General features: G+C 38.1%; 1 long non-coding RNA gene across 1 annotated transcript in view; it reads left to right on the forward strand.

Moving 5' to 3' along the window:
- Positions 1-11,265, forward strand: part of LOC121448874 — a 29,778-nt gene extending 18,513 nt beyond the window's left edge. Inside the window, exons 3-4 of the long non-coding RNA XR_005974395.1 lie at positions 972-1,098; positions 11,090-11,265. This is a non-coding gene — a long non-coding RNA (uncharacterized LOC121448874). The remainder of the gene's footprint in view (positions 1-971; positions 1,099-11,089) is intronic.
- Positions 11,266-16,189: the final 4,924 nt, after the last annotated feature.

A 16,189-nucleotide genomic window follows, 5' to 3' on the forward strand; every position in this document is an offset into this window, starting at 1 on the left:
TCTGTTAATGCTTCTGGTGCTTTTGTGCATTGTGATCCCATGCATGACCTGTGTCTCTTATCTCAGCCTCGGAGGACCAATGATGGATAGTAAAGTTGAGGCAAGAAGACACTGGCGCGATGGATTAATTCACATAGTTTTTTTCTGTCTTCTTTTCAATATAGATCAGTGGGGTTTTTAATGACAAGTAACATTGCAACACGGTCCCACAAAGTCTCTAGTTGATTTTAAAAAGAGCCTGCCTGCCCATCGTTGTGTTATTTTCCTTTCAGTATATACAGAAAATACATTTTGGAGACAATTAAGCACTGATCTAGGGGTATATCATTAAGCCTCTCTTTCTTTGCATTGCCCTATCTGAATGATAGACATAGGTTTTATATAGGCCTCTGGTCATTGTATTCTCAGATTCTTGGACACTTGTTCTTTATGCAGTATTTCTTCCATCTATTGGAGTTAATCATATTATTCAAATGTAGGTGATGACTGTCATTAATTTAGAAGTTACTGACAACTAGGCCGAAAGGTGGGAAATACAAAATATAACCTCAAAGACAGAAAAGGTATAAAATATTTAGCGGCATATAAGGAATATCTGTGGTTCTCTGCTTAATATCTCCTGTTATTCTTGCTTTATGATTTAGAATCTACACAGTGTATGCATAGCTGCATTAGCAGGATGCTCTGTGGAAATTAAAAAAAAAAAGCTCTGTTGATGGTTATTGGAATTCATGTATTAATATCATGAAAAAAATAATTACCATATTTTCTCAGGCTACGAAGCACAGAAATAAAAACTCTGAGTTCGTACAATTATGAGATTGCATACTTTAATTGGCTACTTCTGTACCTTTGAGAAACACTATGGCATTCTGACATTGCAAATATACCATTGCATGATGTCATTATTTTTTATTTCTGAGTAGTACTTAATATCTATACCTGCCATACTTTCTTTATCTGTTCTTCAGGGCAACTTGGTTGTTTCTAGTCCTGGCTATTACAATTAATGCAGCTATGAATATAGTTGAATACTATCAGAGTATGATCGAGCATCTTTTTGATATATTCCCAAGAGTAGAATTGCTGAATCCTGAGGTAGGTTGATTCCCAGTTTTATTATTAACTGCCATACGGACGTCCAAACTGGCTGCACACGTTTCTATTTCCACCAACAATAGATGAGTGTTCCCTTTATTCCAGAATCTCTCCAGCATAAGTTATTATTAGTGTTTTGATCTTAGCCATTCTCACAGGTGTAAGATGGTATCTCAAGGTTGTTTTAATTTGCATTTCCCTGATAGCTAAGGAAGAAGAACATGTTGTTTGCATGCAAATGAATAGAATTAGAAAACATCATTCGGAGAGAAGTAATCCAGACCCCCCAAAAAATGAATTTGGTATGTACTCACTCATAAGTGGATACTAGTCATAAAGAAAGGGCAATGAGCCTATAGCGCGGGATCCTAGAGAAACTAATTAATAAGGTGAACCCCCCCAAATATAAATAGACCCACCTGGAAATTGGAACCAGATGAATACGTGAGAGAGGAGAGAAATGCATAGAAATGAGGTAGAAGAGAGATAGAGGAGGACTTTAGGGAATGGGATGGTTGTGATGTAGGAAGCACAGATATGAGAGCAAGGAAAGAGATATCTCAATAAAGGGAAATATTTTTCTCTCCCCATCTCCCCTTACCCCAACCCACCCCACCCCCAAGATCCCAAATTTCTCCCCGACATTTTTGTCTACTTCCGTTAGCCAAGAGGATGCCTATATGTTTTTCCTTGGGTTCCCCTTCTTACTTAGCTTCTTTAGATTCACCTATTGTAGACTCCGTGACCCTTATTTATGGCTAGAAACCAATTATGAGTGAGTACAACCCATGTTCATCTTTTTGGGTCTGGGATACCTCACTCAGGATAGTGTTTTCTATTTCCATCCATTTGCATGCAAAATTTGAGAAGTCATTGTTTTTTACCGCTGAGTAGTACTCTAATGTGTAGATATTCCATACTTTCTTCATCCATTCTTCCATTGAAGGGCATCTAGGTTGTTTCCAGGTTCTGGCTATTACAAATAATACTGCTATGAACATAGTTAAACAAATGCTTTTGTCATATGATAGGGCATTTCTTGGGTATATTCCCAAGAGTGGTATTGCTGGGTCCAGGGGTAGGTTGATCCCGAATTTCCTAAGAAACCGAAACACTGACTTCCATAGTGGTTGCACAAGATTGCATTCCCACCAGCAATGGATGAGGGTACCACTTCCTCCACAACCTCTCCAGCAAAGGTTATCGTTGGTGTTTTTGACTTTAGCCATTCTGACAGGTGTAAGATGATATCTCAAAGTTGATTTGATTTGCATTTCCCTGATTGCTAAGGAAGTTGAGCATGACCTTAAGTGTCTTTTGGCCATTTGAACTTCTTCTGTTGAGAATTCTCTGTTCAGATCAGTGCCCCATTTTTTTAATTGGGTTAATTAGCATTTTAAAGTCTAGTTTCTTGAGTTCTCTATATATTTTGGAGATCAGACCTTATAGAGTTAGCAAGAAACCTGGTTCTAGAAAAATAACCAAGAACCCCCAGGGATGAACCCAGCTGATACCTAAAGCAATAGAGGAGAGCGTGTCTGAACTGACCTTACCCTGTAGTCAGACTGATGCTTATCTTAAGTATCACCATAGAACCTTTGTTCAACAATAGATGGGGAACAGAGGCAGTGACCCATATCGAAGCATTAGATTGAACTTACAATATCCAGTTGAATAGTGGAGGTAGTAAGAGTATGAGCAAGGAATTCAAGATGATGAAAGGCCCATCCACTGAGAAAGTTTGCAGAGCACACCAACTCCAACTAGACTGGTAGTGAAAGAGCATGAGAACAACCAAGCCCACCTGAAGGGGGTTGACAGTTGTTGCAGACTTAGGAACACCGATACTGACACAGGGATGTGTGTCTACTGCATTTACCGACTTCATGGGATCCTATTCTCTATGGAAGTAAACCTTGTTGTGGAAGATAACATGGCAAATTAGAAAATAGAGCAACAAGCTGTAATTGCCAGCCCAGATCCACAAAAGAAGGTTTCAGTCTATCAAGTACATATCCAGGTACTCAGCCCCAGAAGCAAATACAGGATGAATCCCTACTTGCTGAATTTGATATTGCTCTGTTCATTGGTAGTTATTTTCTGCTTTATTTAAATGCACACACTCCTTCAATCAGAGCCCACGAGTGCTAATTAAAGCATCTGCAGTGTGGGTTCTTTCTAGTCGAGCACTGGCTATTGTCCAGGACTCACAATAGGAACTGGTATAACCAAAGCCGGGCTGTACAATTGCCCAGACTAGGCAGACTGCTCCTCAGTTATGCATGTGTCAGAGTGGTGGAAAGCAGCAAAGGAAGAGATGGTTTGATTTCCAGCATTATAGCTCCGAGCCACTTGATCCTGTTTCCTATGCAGCAAGTAGAATCCTGGATTTGATGGTACTGTTTCTTTTTCAAGATGTGAGTTTTTTTCTAAATTTCAATAGTCTCACATTAGTCTTAAACATTATATTTTATGAGCATGATGTGGCTATGTAAAATCAAAATGGGTTTCAAATGCATCCATACATTGTGGAACCACAAATAATATTTTATGAACAAATGTGCAATTTCTGAGAGTATACAAGTATTATGACTATTTTCTTTTAAAAGTAGTGCATCTGTTTATTGCTTAATCATCGGGACACTGTTGTATACAGTATTGAAACTGGGGACTTTCAGAGAATGGGAAAAATAACATTTGCACCCACAAACAAGCATGTCATTTCAGGAACTAATACACAGTGGATAAATGATAAAATGTAAGCATTTAAACATATGTGGGGACTCAGAAAAGGCATAACACAAGATGACAGCACAAAGAAGCAATTGACAGCAAAGATTCATAATCACCCACCTACAGTCAGAAATTGCAGCTTTCAAGTACATAGCCTGGATGGAGACAATGGTATCAGATAAAGGATCGGACCATACTGCCTCAGGTTTTTCGTTTTATTTTGTTGATATTTGAGTCCGAACCCAGGGGAATCACATTTTTTGCCTCACATCCAATTTCAATTTGTCAGCTTTAGCTGTAAAATAACTTCCAGTCAGGATAAGAATGGATCAGCAGCTCTGATGGAGATCTCCATGATTACCACAGTATTTGCCTTCTTTGCTGGAACTGAGATCACTCTCCTCATTGATCCTTAATTCATGATCAATTTGAATGCCCACATTCCTTCAATCAGAGCCCAGGAGTGCTAATAAAAGCGACATAAGGGCTGATTCTTCCCAGTGGGGCTCTGGCTATAGTCCAGGTCTCAGTAGGACCTGGGTATAACCAGAGCCCCACTGATCAAGCACCCAGACTGGGCAGAATGCTGCTCAAATATTTAGGAGTCATAGCAGGTAAAATGAAGCAAAGGCAGGGATTGCTTGTTTCCAGCTTTATAGCTCCATATCACCTGATCCTGATTCCTATGCAGCAAGTAGGATCCTACTTGAAGGTATTACTTTCTTATAAAATGTAATTGTTTTCTAAATTTCAATATTCTCACATTAATATTAGACAGACTATTTTACTAGTATTGTATAACTAGGTAAAATTGAAATCAAGGCCAAATGCCTGCAAACATTTCTGGAACCACATATAAAGTCATATGAACAAATGTGTAATTTCTGAAAGTATACAAGTATTGTGAACGCTTATTTCTAAAATGAATGCCTCAAGTTATTGCTTAATCAGTGGATACTGCTGGATACAGTATACAATTGAAGATGTTGAGAAGGGATGAATGTAACCTTTTCAATTACTACAAAAACAACTCATTTCAGGTTCTCACATATACTGAATAATGGATGATGTTTAAGCATTTAAATATTGTATTGTGGAATCTGACATGGCACATCAGAAAATGACATCAGAAAAAAGCAATTTTCAGTGAATTCATCATAATCCAAATTCTGGCAGAAATGGAAGCTTTTATGTAGATAGCCAGGATATAGGCCCTGGTAGAGGAATATAGGATCATCCCTTATTTTGGACATGTTTTTTTTTTAAATTAAAGTCAATACCGAGGAAAAATGAAATGTTCCCCTCACATCTATATTCAGTTTGCCCCTTCAACTATAGCACACCTTTGTATGGGAGACAGGAATGAAACAGCATCTGTGAATGAGATCTCTATGTTCCCAGAGAATTTGCATCCATTGCCAGAATTGAGATCACTCTCGTTATTGGTTCTTTGTTCCTGGTCAATTTGAATCCACACCCACCTTCAACCAGAGCCCAAGAGCACTAATAAAAGCATCAGCAATGTGGGTTCTTGCCTGTCAGGCTCTGGTTATAGTCCAGGTCACATTTGGACCTGGATATAACCAGAGCCTGACAGTACAATCAGCCAGACTAGGCAGACTGCTCCTCACTCGTTCAGCAGGCAGAGTCTGTGAATATCAGTAAATGCAGGGATTTTATGAATCCCAGCATTGTAGCTAATAGTCTTCTGCTCCTGTCTCAGCTGTAAGAATTAGCAGGCTGGTTCTTAAGCTTATTAATATTTATAATATTATTAAGTTATTAATATTTGAAACCGCTGTCTCAGTCTTGAGTGTTGTATCATCTGTAAGAAAGAGATTCAAATTCAGACATTAGTATCTGACATACACTAGGAGAACTAAGCTCTTCTATGCCCTGTGAGATATATTCTGTGAATTGCTCCTGATTGTCAGTGTTTATCAGCAACCCTTTGATTCAATGAAAATATCAAGCAGTAACTTTCACAGATGCTGCTGTTCCTATGTTCAAAATCATGGGTATATATAAAATACAGCAATTTTATTTGTTATGGTCCTGTTCCCACTTAGGGTCACAGGTTAAAATCTCCAATGTCAATTTTTATTTCTTGTGTACTTTGCCTATATGTATCTATTACAAAAGTACAGCAGATATAATAGTTTGATTCCAAGGTATACATTCGGGTCTCCGACAACAAATGTTGGAAGTGGGGAATTCAAAGGACAGGATCAGAAAGAGTAACGTTGCAGAATGCTTGGTTATATAAAACCAACATCTCTGGGGTCTCTGTAGAGCAATAACATCAGCATTTATTTTGCCTTTCTGATTATCCTATGGGCATGTCTGAGAGACATTTCTTGGTTGATAATTGATCTTTGAGGACCATTCAAATGTGGTAACTGAAAACTGGTAGGGGGGACTCTCTGTCTCAGTTTTTCCTGCACTCTCTGGGGTGATCACAGTGGGATAAGCAGCATTGCTGTTGGCATCCTTCAACCCTGGGCAGAAGGTCTGCATGGATGTAGCTGAATCAGAGGCGGCATGTAAACTATTCTATATCAGTGAGTGTACTCCCTATTTTATACCTAAATATATTCTTTAGAAACTTTTTCCAGACTCTTATGGTGTCACAATATACAGGAAAAAAAATCCCAGTGTGACTAGAGATGGTAGTCATGTATCCTAACCCCTATCAGAGTGTCTATTGTTATTTAATGAGCTGATGGAGAAAATGAGTCCGATTTTCTAGGGGATGCTTGATGAGAGAGGCAAGCTATTTTTCATGACCTGATATGGACTCTTTTACCTCACAAATTACTTGAATGATTTCAATTATTAAAGAGAGGGAAAGCACAGGGGAACTTCAGATAGAATAAAGATAGTGGTGATGGAAAAGGAAATCTAATGTAGGGAAGGAGTGGACTTTTCAAAATACAAAAGTTTATGCATATTAACTGAAGCTAATAGAGAAAAATGAGACAACACAAATTTAGACACAGTTGTAATTACTAATAAAAAGTAACAGGCATACACAGAGAATTTTTGAATCTGTACATATATTTTAAGAATATCTCTTCTAAAATAACTACCACTCTAAAATTATTTTTCATTGTATGACACTGTATGACATTCTGTGGTAATTGGGTATGTCAGAAAAGATTTTGAGAACAACAATTCTCTCATATTTATTAATTTATTCATTTATTTGTGTATTTATCTATTTGTTATTTCTAAAAGTCTCATTTTGCTTTTGAGTTCTGAGTCCTTACCCTCCAGTCCTCTGACTCACCCTATCTGCTCCCTATCACATACTATCCAATCATCTTAGAGGGTGATGCCTCCCAAGGGTGCCAACAAAATTTTCACATCACTTGAGGCAGGACCAGTACCTTCCCACTTCATCAAGTTTGAACAAGGTATTCCTCCTAATGGAACTGGCCCCAAACAGGCAGTTCATGCACTAAAGATAAACATTGCATCCTCTACTAGAGGTCCCACAAACTGCCCATGTCAGACAACTGTCACCTACATTCAGAAAGGCTACGTTATTCTATTCTGTTCAGGTTCCCCAATTTAGGTCTAGAGTCAGTGAGCTCACATTTATTCAGGTGTACCTAAGCCCTCAAGGCCAGTCATAGAGATAGGAATGATATTATGAGCAAAGGAAACAAAGACATGATAGGGAAAACCTACAGACTTCCACAGAAACAGCAACATTTCCTTTTTAATTTCAAAAAAAAGATTTGAAAGGCAATCTAGTAAATTAAATACATTAAAAAGTTATAAAATTCAAGCATATAGTTATTTATTTTGTGTAAACTGACACAGGAAATTATGATTCATCAACAAATTGTAATTGTCTGCCAAGAGTCATAATCAGAAAATGTTGACAGAAATCTAGGGTTTTTGCTAGATAATGAGCATCAAGACACATGAATATTCATTAACACTACTGGCTGAATTTGACTATTGTTCTTTTTTTAATATGTACTTATTTATTTTATATGATGAATGTAACCTTCCTTCCATCCTCTCCTCCGAGAACCTTATCCCACCTCCATTCCATTCCCCATCCACAACTCCTTTGTATTTGGTCAGAAAGGGACAAGACTTCCAGGGGCATCAGCAAGCATAGCAGGGCTGCAAAGGGTCTGTCTCAAGTGCCACTTTCCTTAAAACTCATTGGAGTTTTCCTTACATTAGTGTTCTTCCTGATACCATTGTTAATTGTAGCTAGAACACAGGGTATATGTTTATCTTTCCCTTTCCCTTTCCCTTTCCCTGTTCCTGTTGTATAAGACAGTGAGGAGGGGAGGGGGAGAATAGATGATTCAGTAGCTCTGGTGGAAATCACCTAGGTTACTGCAGACTTTTTTTTTTCTGCTTTCTATGCTGACATTTGAGGTCTCTCCTCTGATTGGTTCTAAATTAATTAATTCTCACTTAGAAGGCAATACTCCTCCAATCAGAGGCAAACACAGCAAATAAAAATTTCCTCAGTTGGGGATTTTAGCAGTCAGGCTCCTGGCTAGAGTCCAGCTATCAGCTGGTAGCTGATCTAGCCATAGCCTGACAGTAAACTGCTCCAGAGAAGGAAGCCTGCTGCTGACACCCATGGGAGGCAGAGCCAATGGAGACTTAGCACAGACAAGAAAATGCTTAGATACCTGCTACCGCTGCTCTGAGGAAACTGTTCCTGTTTACTCTGCTCAGAATATATTCCTGCCTCTTAAGCCATTTCTTCTCTAAGGTTTATCTTCCCTGTCTCAGTCTCAGAGTCCTGCATCATCTGCTAGGAGGACAATATACTGCTGGAACAATTTTCAAACAGTGACCAATGTGGGCTGTTGTTTTACTCCACCGTGAAAAACTGTCCTGCAGTGAGAGTATTCATGCGGCCGCTGGAGATTCTCAGACATTATTTTCCCTGTTTCCCACTGTCCTTTAGTATAAAGTTATCACATTAGATATCTTACTTATTCCTATCCTGCTGCCTTCAGAGGCTTCATAGAAAAACACAATACAGCAAATAAAAATAATCAAACATGGATTTTCTCCACATTTCTACTCAACATTTGTTATAAGTCTAATACCAGCTGTATTAGATGATGTAATAACATAAGGGATCTCGTGTTTACTATGGACATTTGATAAATTATAAGGACAATATAATACATTGAGGAGAAAATGGCATAACTTGGTGGATTAAAAGATCCTAAGGAATTCAAAGAACTCATTTTAAAATGTAAAGAATTCTTACTTCTCCAACTAATATTATCAAATTAAGTCAGTTGAATTTCTAAATGAAAATATCATAACACTAATTCATAAAAGAAATATACTAAGGGATTGTATATCACACTTGGTTATTTTCCTGCGATCACAGCTCACTAGAGCTTGGAGCAGAAGAATCACATGAATTTAAAGGTAGAATAATCTCCTGGGCAACATAGAGAAATTACTAGTGAGAATTGATTGATTCTTGATATAAACAATACTTAATGCATTTAATAGTGCATAATACACTGGTAAAAAGACATTCTTCAACTAAGCTTGAACAAGTTTTTAGCTGTTTTATTACTGTGTGCATTTCTCTGCAGAGACATTAAGAAAGGGCTTTTATGTAATTTTAAGACAGATACTAAAAAGTCACGTAAAGTCCTTGAGGAATTTCATTTCTAAGTTATCAAAGTGTCACTGTAATTTATTATATGGTTGATGTATTTGAAAAGACTAAGAGAAAGATTTTAAGAAAATATGTATTGCAATATCTAAGCATATTTACATTGTGACTACGTTCTACCTAATTCATTACCTTTTTTTAAAAGTATAGTGACATAAGTAGAAAAAACACATTTCTTTAAAATTTTAATAGAAATAATCTGTCAAATTTTATGTGTATAACCAGGAAGGATATATATGAATTTTGTATAAAAATAAAATATTTCAAAATATATTTCATTTAAGCCAAAAAAAAGATTTGATCCCCATCTAGTGGATGGTGAATTATAGCAAATATCAGACAATCACTATAACTCTGTTAATGATATGATGACTTCTTGCTGTTTTTATGTTGACTGAGCATCCACTTAATGATGACTTCATAGTTATGAAGAAAGAAATGAACATTCAACCTGAGCAGCTTCTAAGTCACTGATTCCTGCAACCTTCTTGAAGGTGCATATAAAGCAATTTAGGTTACTCCACCGTGACATTTTTACTAGCTTTCTAGGGAAAGATGAAATAGAACATCAAGTTATTATTTTAATCACACCTCTTCAAAATGAAATGTACATTTTGCATTGTCATGCAGTTACACTTTGACATATGGGAACCTTCTAAATTCATTTAAATCCATTTTCCAAAGAAAGAAACTGCAGTCTCAGCAAAGTCTTTGGCACGCAACTCTTGCACACATATTTTTCTTTCTTTATATGATGTATATTTTCTGCTGCTTTGATAAAGCACTGCCCTACAACTATTTGTAGCAGGAGAATTAATTATATTGAATTTTTTGACAATATAGAGTACACTATTATGAAAATTCATTTTTAGTGCGTAGTGCATGTGTCTGGAGGCAGGGACAAAAACAGAGAGCATGGTAATACTTCCACCCTACACTTTGAATTCATATGCGTCTCCTAACCATCTCTACAAATCATTCACTTACCACATAGGAATGGCCCTCAAACATCAATTATCAACCAAGAAAAGTTTCTCAGATATGCAGATAGGATAATCATAACGGCAAAAAGAATGCATATGATATTGCTGTACAGAGTCCCAGAGATGTTTGTTTTATATAACTGAGCATTGTGCAACGTTTCTCTTTTTCTGATGTTGTCTTTGCATTCCCCGTTTCAACATTTGTTGTCTTAGACCTAGATCAATACGTTGGCGTCAAACTAATATATCTCCTGTGCTTTTGTATTAGATACACATAGGCAAATTACACAAGAAATGAAATTTGACATTTTAGATTTAAACCTGTTACCGTTAGTTGCAACAGGACCATGACAAAAAAAAATTTTCCTGTAATGTATTTCTATGCATACCCATGACTTCGGTGATAGTACCAGCAGCAGCAGCAGCCAAGTAACCTTGATACTGCTTGATATTTTCATAAAATCTAAAGCTTACTGAAGAACACTGACAATCAGGAACAATGCACACCATATATCTCACAGGGGGCAGAAGAGCTTAGTTCTCCTAGTGTATGTCAGACACTAACCTCTGAATTCAAATTTCTTTCTTACAGGTGATGCAACACTTCAAGACTGAGACAGGAATTTCAAATCTTAATAGAGGAACAGTAGCTTAAGAAGCAGCTTGCTAATTCTTACAGCTGAGACAGGAGCAGAAGACTCTTAGCTATAATGCTGGGAATCATAAAATCCCTGCATTTGCTGATTTTCACAGACTGCCTGCTGAGAATGTGAGGAGCGGTCTGTCTAATCTGGCGGCTTGTACAGTCAGGCTCTGGTTATATCTATGTCCAAATGAGACCTGGGATATAGCCAGAGCCTGACAGGCAAGAACCCACACTGCTGACGCTCTTATTAGCGCTCCTGGGCTCTGATTGAAGGAATGTGGGCATTCAAATTGAGCATGAATTAAGGACCAATGAGGAGAGTGATCTCAGTTCCAGCAAAGAAGGCAAATACTGTGGTAATCATGGAGATGTCCGTCAGAGCTGCTGATTCATTCTTATCCTGACTGGAAGTTATTTTGCAGCTAAAGCTGAGAAATTGAAATGGGGTGTGAGGCAAAAATGTGATTCCCCTGTGTTCGGACTCAAAAATCAACAAAACAAAACAAAACACCTATGGCCAGTATGGTCCAATCCTTTATCTGATACCATTGTCTCCATCCAGGCATTATACTTGAAAGCTGCAATGTCTGACTGTAGGTGGCTGATTATGAATCTTTGCTGTCAATTGCTTCTATGTACTGTCATTTTCTGTTCCCCACGTATCTTTAAATGCTTACAGTTTATCAATTATCTAATATATATTAGTGCCTGAAATGCCATGCTTGTTTGCAAGTGGAAATGTTATTTTCCCATTCTCTGAAAGTCCGCAGTTTTCATACTGTATGCAACAGTGTCCTGATGATAAAGAATAATCTGATGCATTACTTTTAAAAGGAAATATTCATAATACTTGTATACACTTAGAAATTGCACATTTGTTCATAAAATATTATTTGTGGTTCCACAATGTATGGATGCATTTGTCTTTAATTTGATTTTACATAGCCACATCATACTCGTAAAATATTCTGTTTCTGTTTCATACTAATGTGACACTATGGAAATTTAGAAAATAAAACTCACATCTTGAAAGAGAAGCAGTACCTTCAAAATGAGAATCCTACTTGCTTCACAGGACACAGATTCGGGTGATTCCGAGGTATAAGGCTGAGAATCAAGCAATGCCTGCCTTTGCTTCTTTCCACAGTTGTGACTCCTGCAAAACTGAGGAGCAGTCTGCCTATTCTGGGCAATTGTACACCGGGGCTTTGGTTATACCAGGTTCTACTATGAGACCTGGACTATTGCCAGAGCCTGACTGGAAAGAACCCACACTGCTGTCGCTTTTATTATCACTCCTGGGCTCTGATGGAATGAGCGTGTGCATTCAAAGTGAGCAGGAAATAAGGACCAATGTAAGGAACAACTCAGTTTCAGCAATTAAGAGAAATCTTGAGGTAACCTTGGAGATCTCTGTCTTAGATGCTTATTGATTTTTTTTGTTTTTACTCTCAGCTAAGTGTGTGCTGCAGCAGAAGAAGTGAAATTGAAAGTGAATGAGAGGAGAAATTGTCACTTACCCTGGTCTGTGACTCCAATTGATAAATTGAAAAAGAAGAACTTCTGACAAATAGGGCTTCATCCTGTTTTTGGCTGCTGGGGCACAGTACCTGGCCACCTACCTGACAGACTGGAGCCTTCTTTTATGTTTCCTGGCTGACAATTACACTTGTTGGTCTAATTTTCTGATTTGCCAAGTAAATCTCCCCAATGATTAAATGCTTGACTGTTAGCTCTCTTCATATACATTTAAATTCTTTCTCTGTCTAGACAACTATACACATTTTTATAGATATGTATATATATTTATATATGTATAAACATTTGTACCTCACAGACATAAATATGATTGTGTGTCCTGAATGAGATGCTTGTATTGTGAGTGGAAACAAAGAACTGTCAAGCCCTGCTCTGAACAGTTTTCAGTTGTCAAACTGTATACAACAATGTCATGAAAATTAAAAAAATAATATGAGGTATTAATTTAGAAAGAAATATTCATATTGCATGCATAAACTCAACAACTGTTTATTTGTTTTTAAGGTTTCTTTGTGGATTCACACATGTCTGTATGCATTTGGCATTAATTGTGGTTTCAAAGAGCCAGTTTATACTCTTAACATATTATTTCAGTATTAATATGTGAAAAAGGACATTATTAAACAATTCACTATGTTTTCTTCACAAGAATTACAATAATTTCTCTAAAATCAATACTTTCTCCTTCGTACATACGCTTACTTTGTATTTTGTGACATCTGTGTTCGGGTAAATGGTTTGTGTGCATGGTTATGGAATCTATTACTAGCACACTATCAGGCCCTGAGGGGCTGTGAGGAAATCTGTCTTTCCCCTTGCATCATCTGATTAAATAACATAAATTACCCTGATAATGTATACTTTATAAGACTCTTACAGAGGATATAGGAATGCTCCATTGTTTTCATACTCATAGAATTATGTGTGCAAAATTTGTTGGTGATAATTTCTTGATGTTAAGTGTGAAAGTTTCCTGAAATATGCATCACAAGCTAGTTGCATGCAATGGTATATTAGCAATGTCAGAATGACATAGTGTTTCTAAGGGTATGGAAATAGCCAATCAAAATAGGCAATCTCATAATTACTAAGAACTCAGAGTTCTTATTTCTATGCTCCTTAGCATGAGATAAAATTGTAATGATTGTTTGATTTTTTTATTACATGAATTCCAATAACAGACAACAGTGGTTATTATTTCCTACCATGCACGTTGCTGATATAGCCATGCAAGACACTGTGTCGACTCTAAATTACCAAGCAAAAATAACAGGAGATATTAAGCAGAGAACCACAGATATTCCTTTTATGCAGCTAAATATTATCCTACTTTTCTATTTCTGAGGTTATTTTTTTGCATTTTTCCACTTTCAGCCATGCTGACAGTATAGTCTAAATTAGTGGGAGTAATCTCCTGCATTTAAATAATAGGATCAACTCCATTAGATGGAAGAAATACAGCACACACAGTACAAATGTCCAAGAATTAGAGACTACAATGGTCAAAGGCCTAAACAAAAACTATGTCCATCATTCTGATAGAGGAAAACAGAGGCTAAATAATAAAATGTCCTGCGGAGATGGGGAGAGAACACAAAACACAAACAAACCCATGATATTAAGCTCAAGTTTAATGAGAAAAAAGAAGAAGAAGAAGATCTGTGCAGAGGAGCTCGGGGAGTGGTGAGCAGATGGGGTGGAAGAGGCCGTGGGAATGGTGCTTTTAGCTTTTAAAGGTTTCCTAGCACATGAGCATGAGGGGAAAGATGTTGATGATGGGCGATGCTAAGCCCTGCGCCTGCGCACAGGGGCTTCTACGTCAGACGCTGGTGAGGCAGTTGGCGGGCGACTCAGGCATGAAGACGTGCCCACTTCTCACGCTGACGATGGGCGATGCTTCTCCCTGTGCCTGCTTATGGGGGCCTCTACTTCAGATGCTGGTGACGTAGATGGCAGGCGACACACGCATGTGGACAGGGGGTACAGGCTCCGGCTTCAGAACCTGGAAGTGCAGCCTTACATATTGCTAAAGGAATTACATTTCACTCTTCTGTTTATTATAAAAATTTCGGGGGGCGGGGATTAAGGTTCTTAATGCATAGGGAATGGGGGCGCAGCCAGGTCCCTCATAATTGCTTCCTGCTGACTTTGTGGGCATCGAGTGATTTGGGGTGTCCGATGCATCCTGTCTGGTCACATTCCGTCCACTGGCGTCCTTGAGTGGTTGATTAAGACTGCATTTCTTCGGGCTTTGAGGAACTGGAGTCATCTGATGGCTTGGACCTCGTAAGATGCTGGAAAGACAAAAATTATATTTAGGAGAAGAAAAATTAGATTAATAAAGGGGAGGTTTAAGATGAGGGGGGCTTAAGGGTTTCTGAGACCAGAAATAACAGAGAAAGAATTAAATGATGGATGGGGGTTTAGGGATTCCCAAGACGACGAATGATAAAAAAATTAAATGATACTTAGTCTGCCTGAGTCTGGTCCATTCAGGTGGGTCAAACTGGCTCCCTGGTGCTTAAAAGGTGTCTTAAAAAGAAATAAATTCTAGATATATTAACCGTCCATAATTACTATGATGGAGTGTATTATGGCATTACCTCAACATCCAGGAGACACTGCTGCAGTCAATGATGAACCTGTATGTTAAGGAACCTGTTAAGGTTTTGCTTACCACCTGGACCTTTGACAATCCTTGTACCTTTGGCTCTATGTCTGATGATGATTCCTGTAAAAACAGCTAAATGGTTATTTGGAAATTTAAGCATGGCATTGGAGGTATATGGAGAAATTGTATATAGGAAAAGGAGGAGAAGGGCGAGTGTATTGGCACAAGGTAGTTAATTTAATAAGGATGGGACCCTTATTTTCCTTGAACTGGAGTAAGGGAGGCTGAACTTGGTGTCCTCTGGAACCTGAGGGAATAGGGTTCTGTCTGAGTTACTGTGTATGAGGGGTCATCTTGAGCTGGAGGGATAAACAATTTAAAAAAAATGTGACAGGTGAATCCAATGAGGAATTCCCTCGAGCTTGGCAGCTGTGGGAGTCAAAAGAATTACTCTGAAGGGACCCTGCCATTTAAGAGAAAAGGGTGAGAGAGTTTGACCTGGGGGAGAAAATAATACATGATCTCCTATTTTAATCAGTGGTGGGCATGGGTTAGCACATGGTTGAGGTTATGAGTGGTCGGTAAAATACCACAGTAGAGAGCGTAGGTGATATAGTAGGGGAGTAAGCAGGTGATCAGGAAGGGGAGAGGTTTTAGGTGCGAGACTGGGAGTAAAACTGGCCACCAATACATGAGTTCGAAGGATGAGATGAAATGGGGTTTTTGGGGAAAGCCCTATGCCTAAGGAGGGCCAGAGGCAAGAGTTTTACCCAGTCAAGGTGAAGTTCCTGTGACATTTTAACCATTCTACCTTCCATGAAGACTGAGGGTGGATGGGATATCGAAATGCCAGGGAATGTTCAGAGCCATTGACAAGTTTTAGGAAATCTGGGAAA

Source organism: Microtus oregoni, unplaced genomic scaffold (genome assembly GCF_018167655.1).
Source record: "Microtus oregoni isolate MIOR12 unplaced genomic scaffold, Mior012 000000F_ref0000247, whole genome shotgun sequence".
NCBI classification, from domain to species: Eukaryota; Metazoa; Chordata; class Mammalia; order Rodentia; family Cricetidae; genus Microtus; species Microtus oregoni.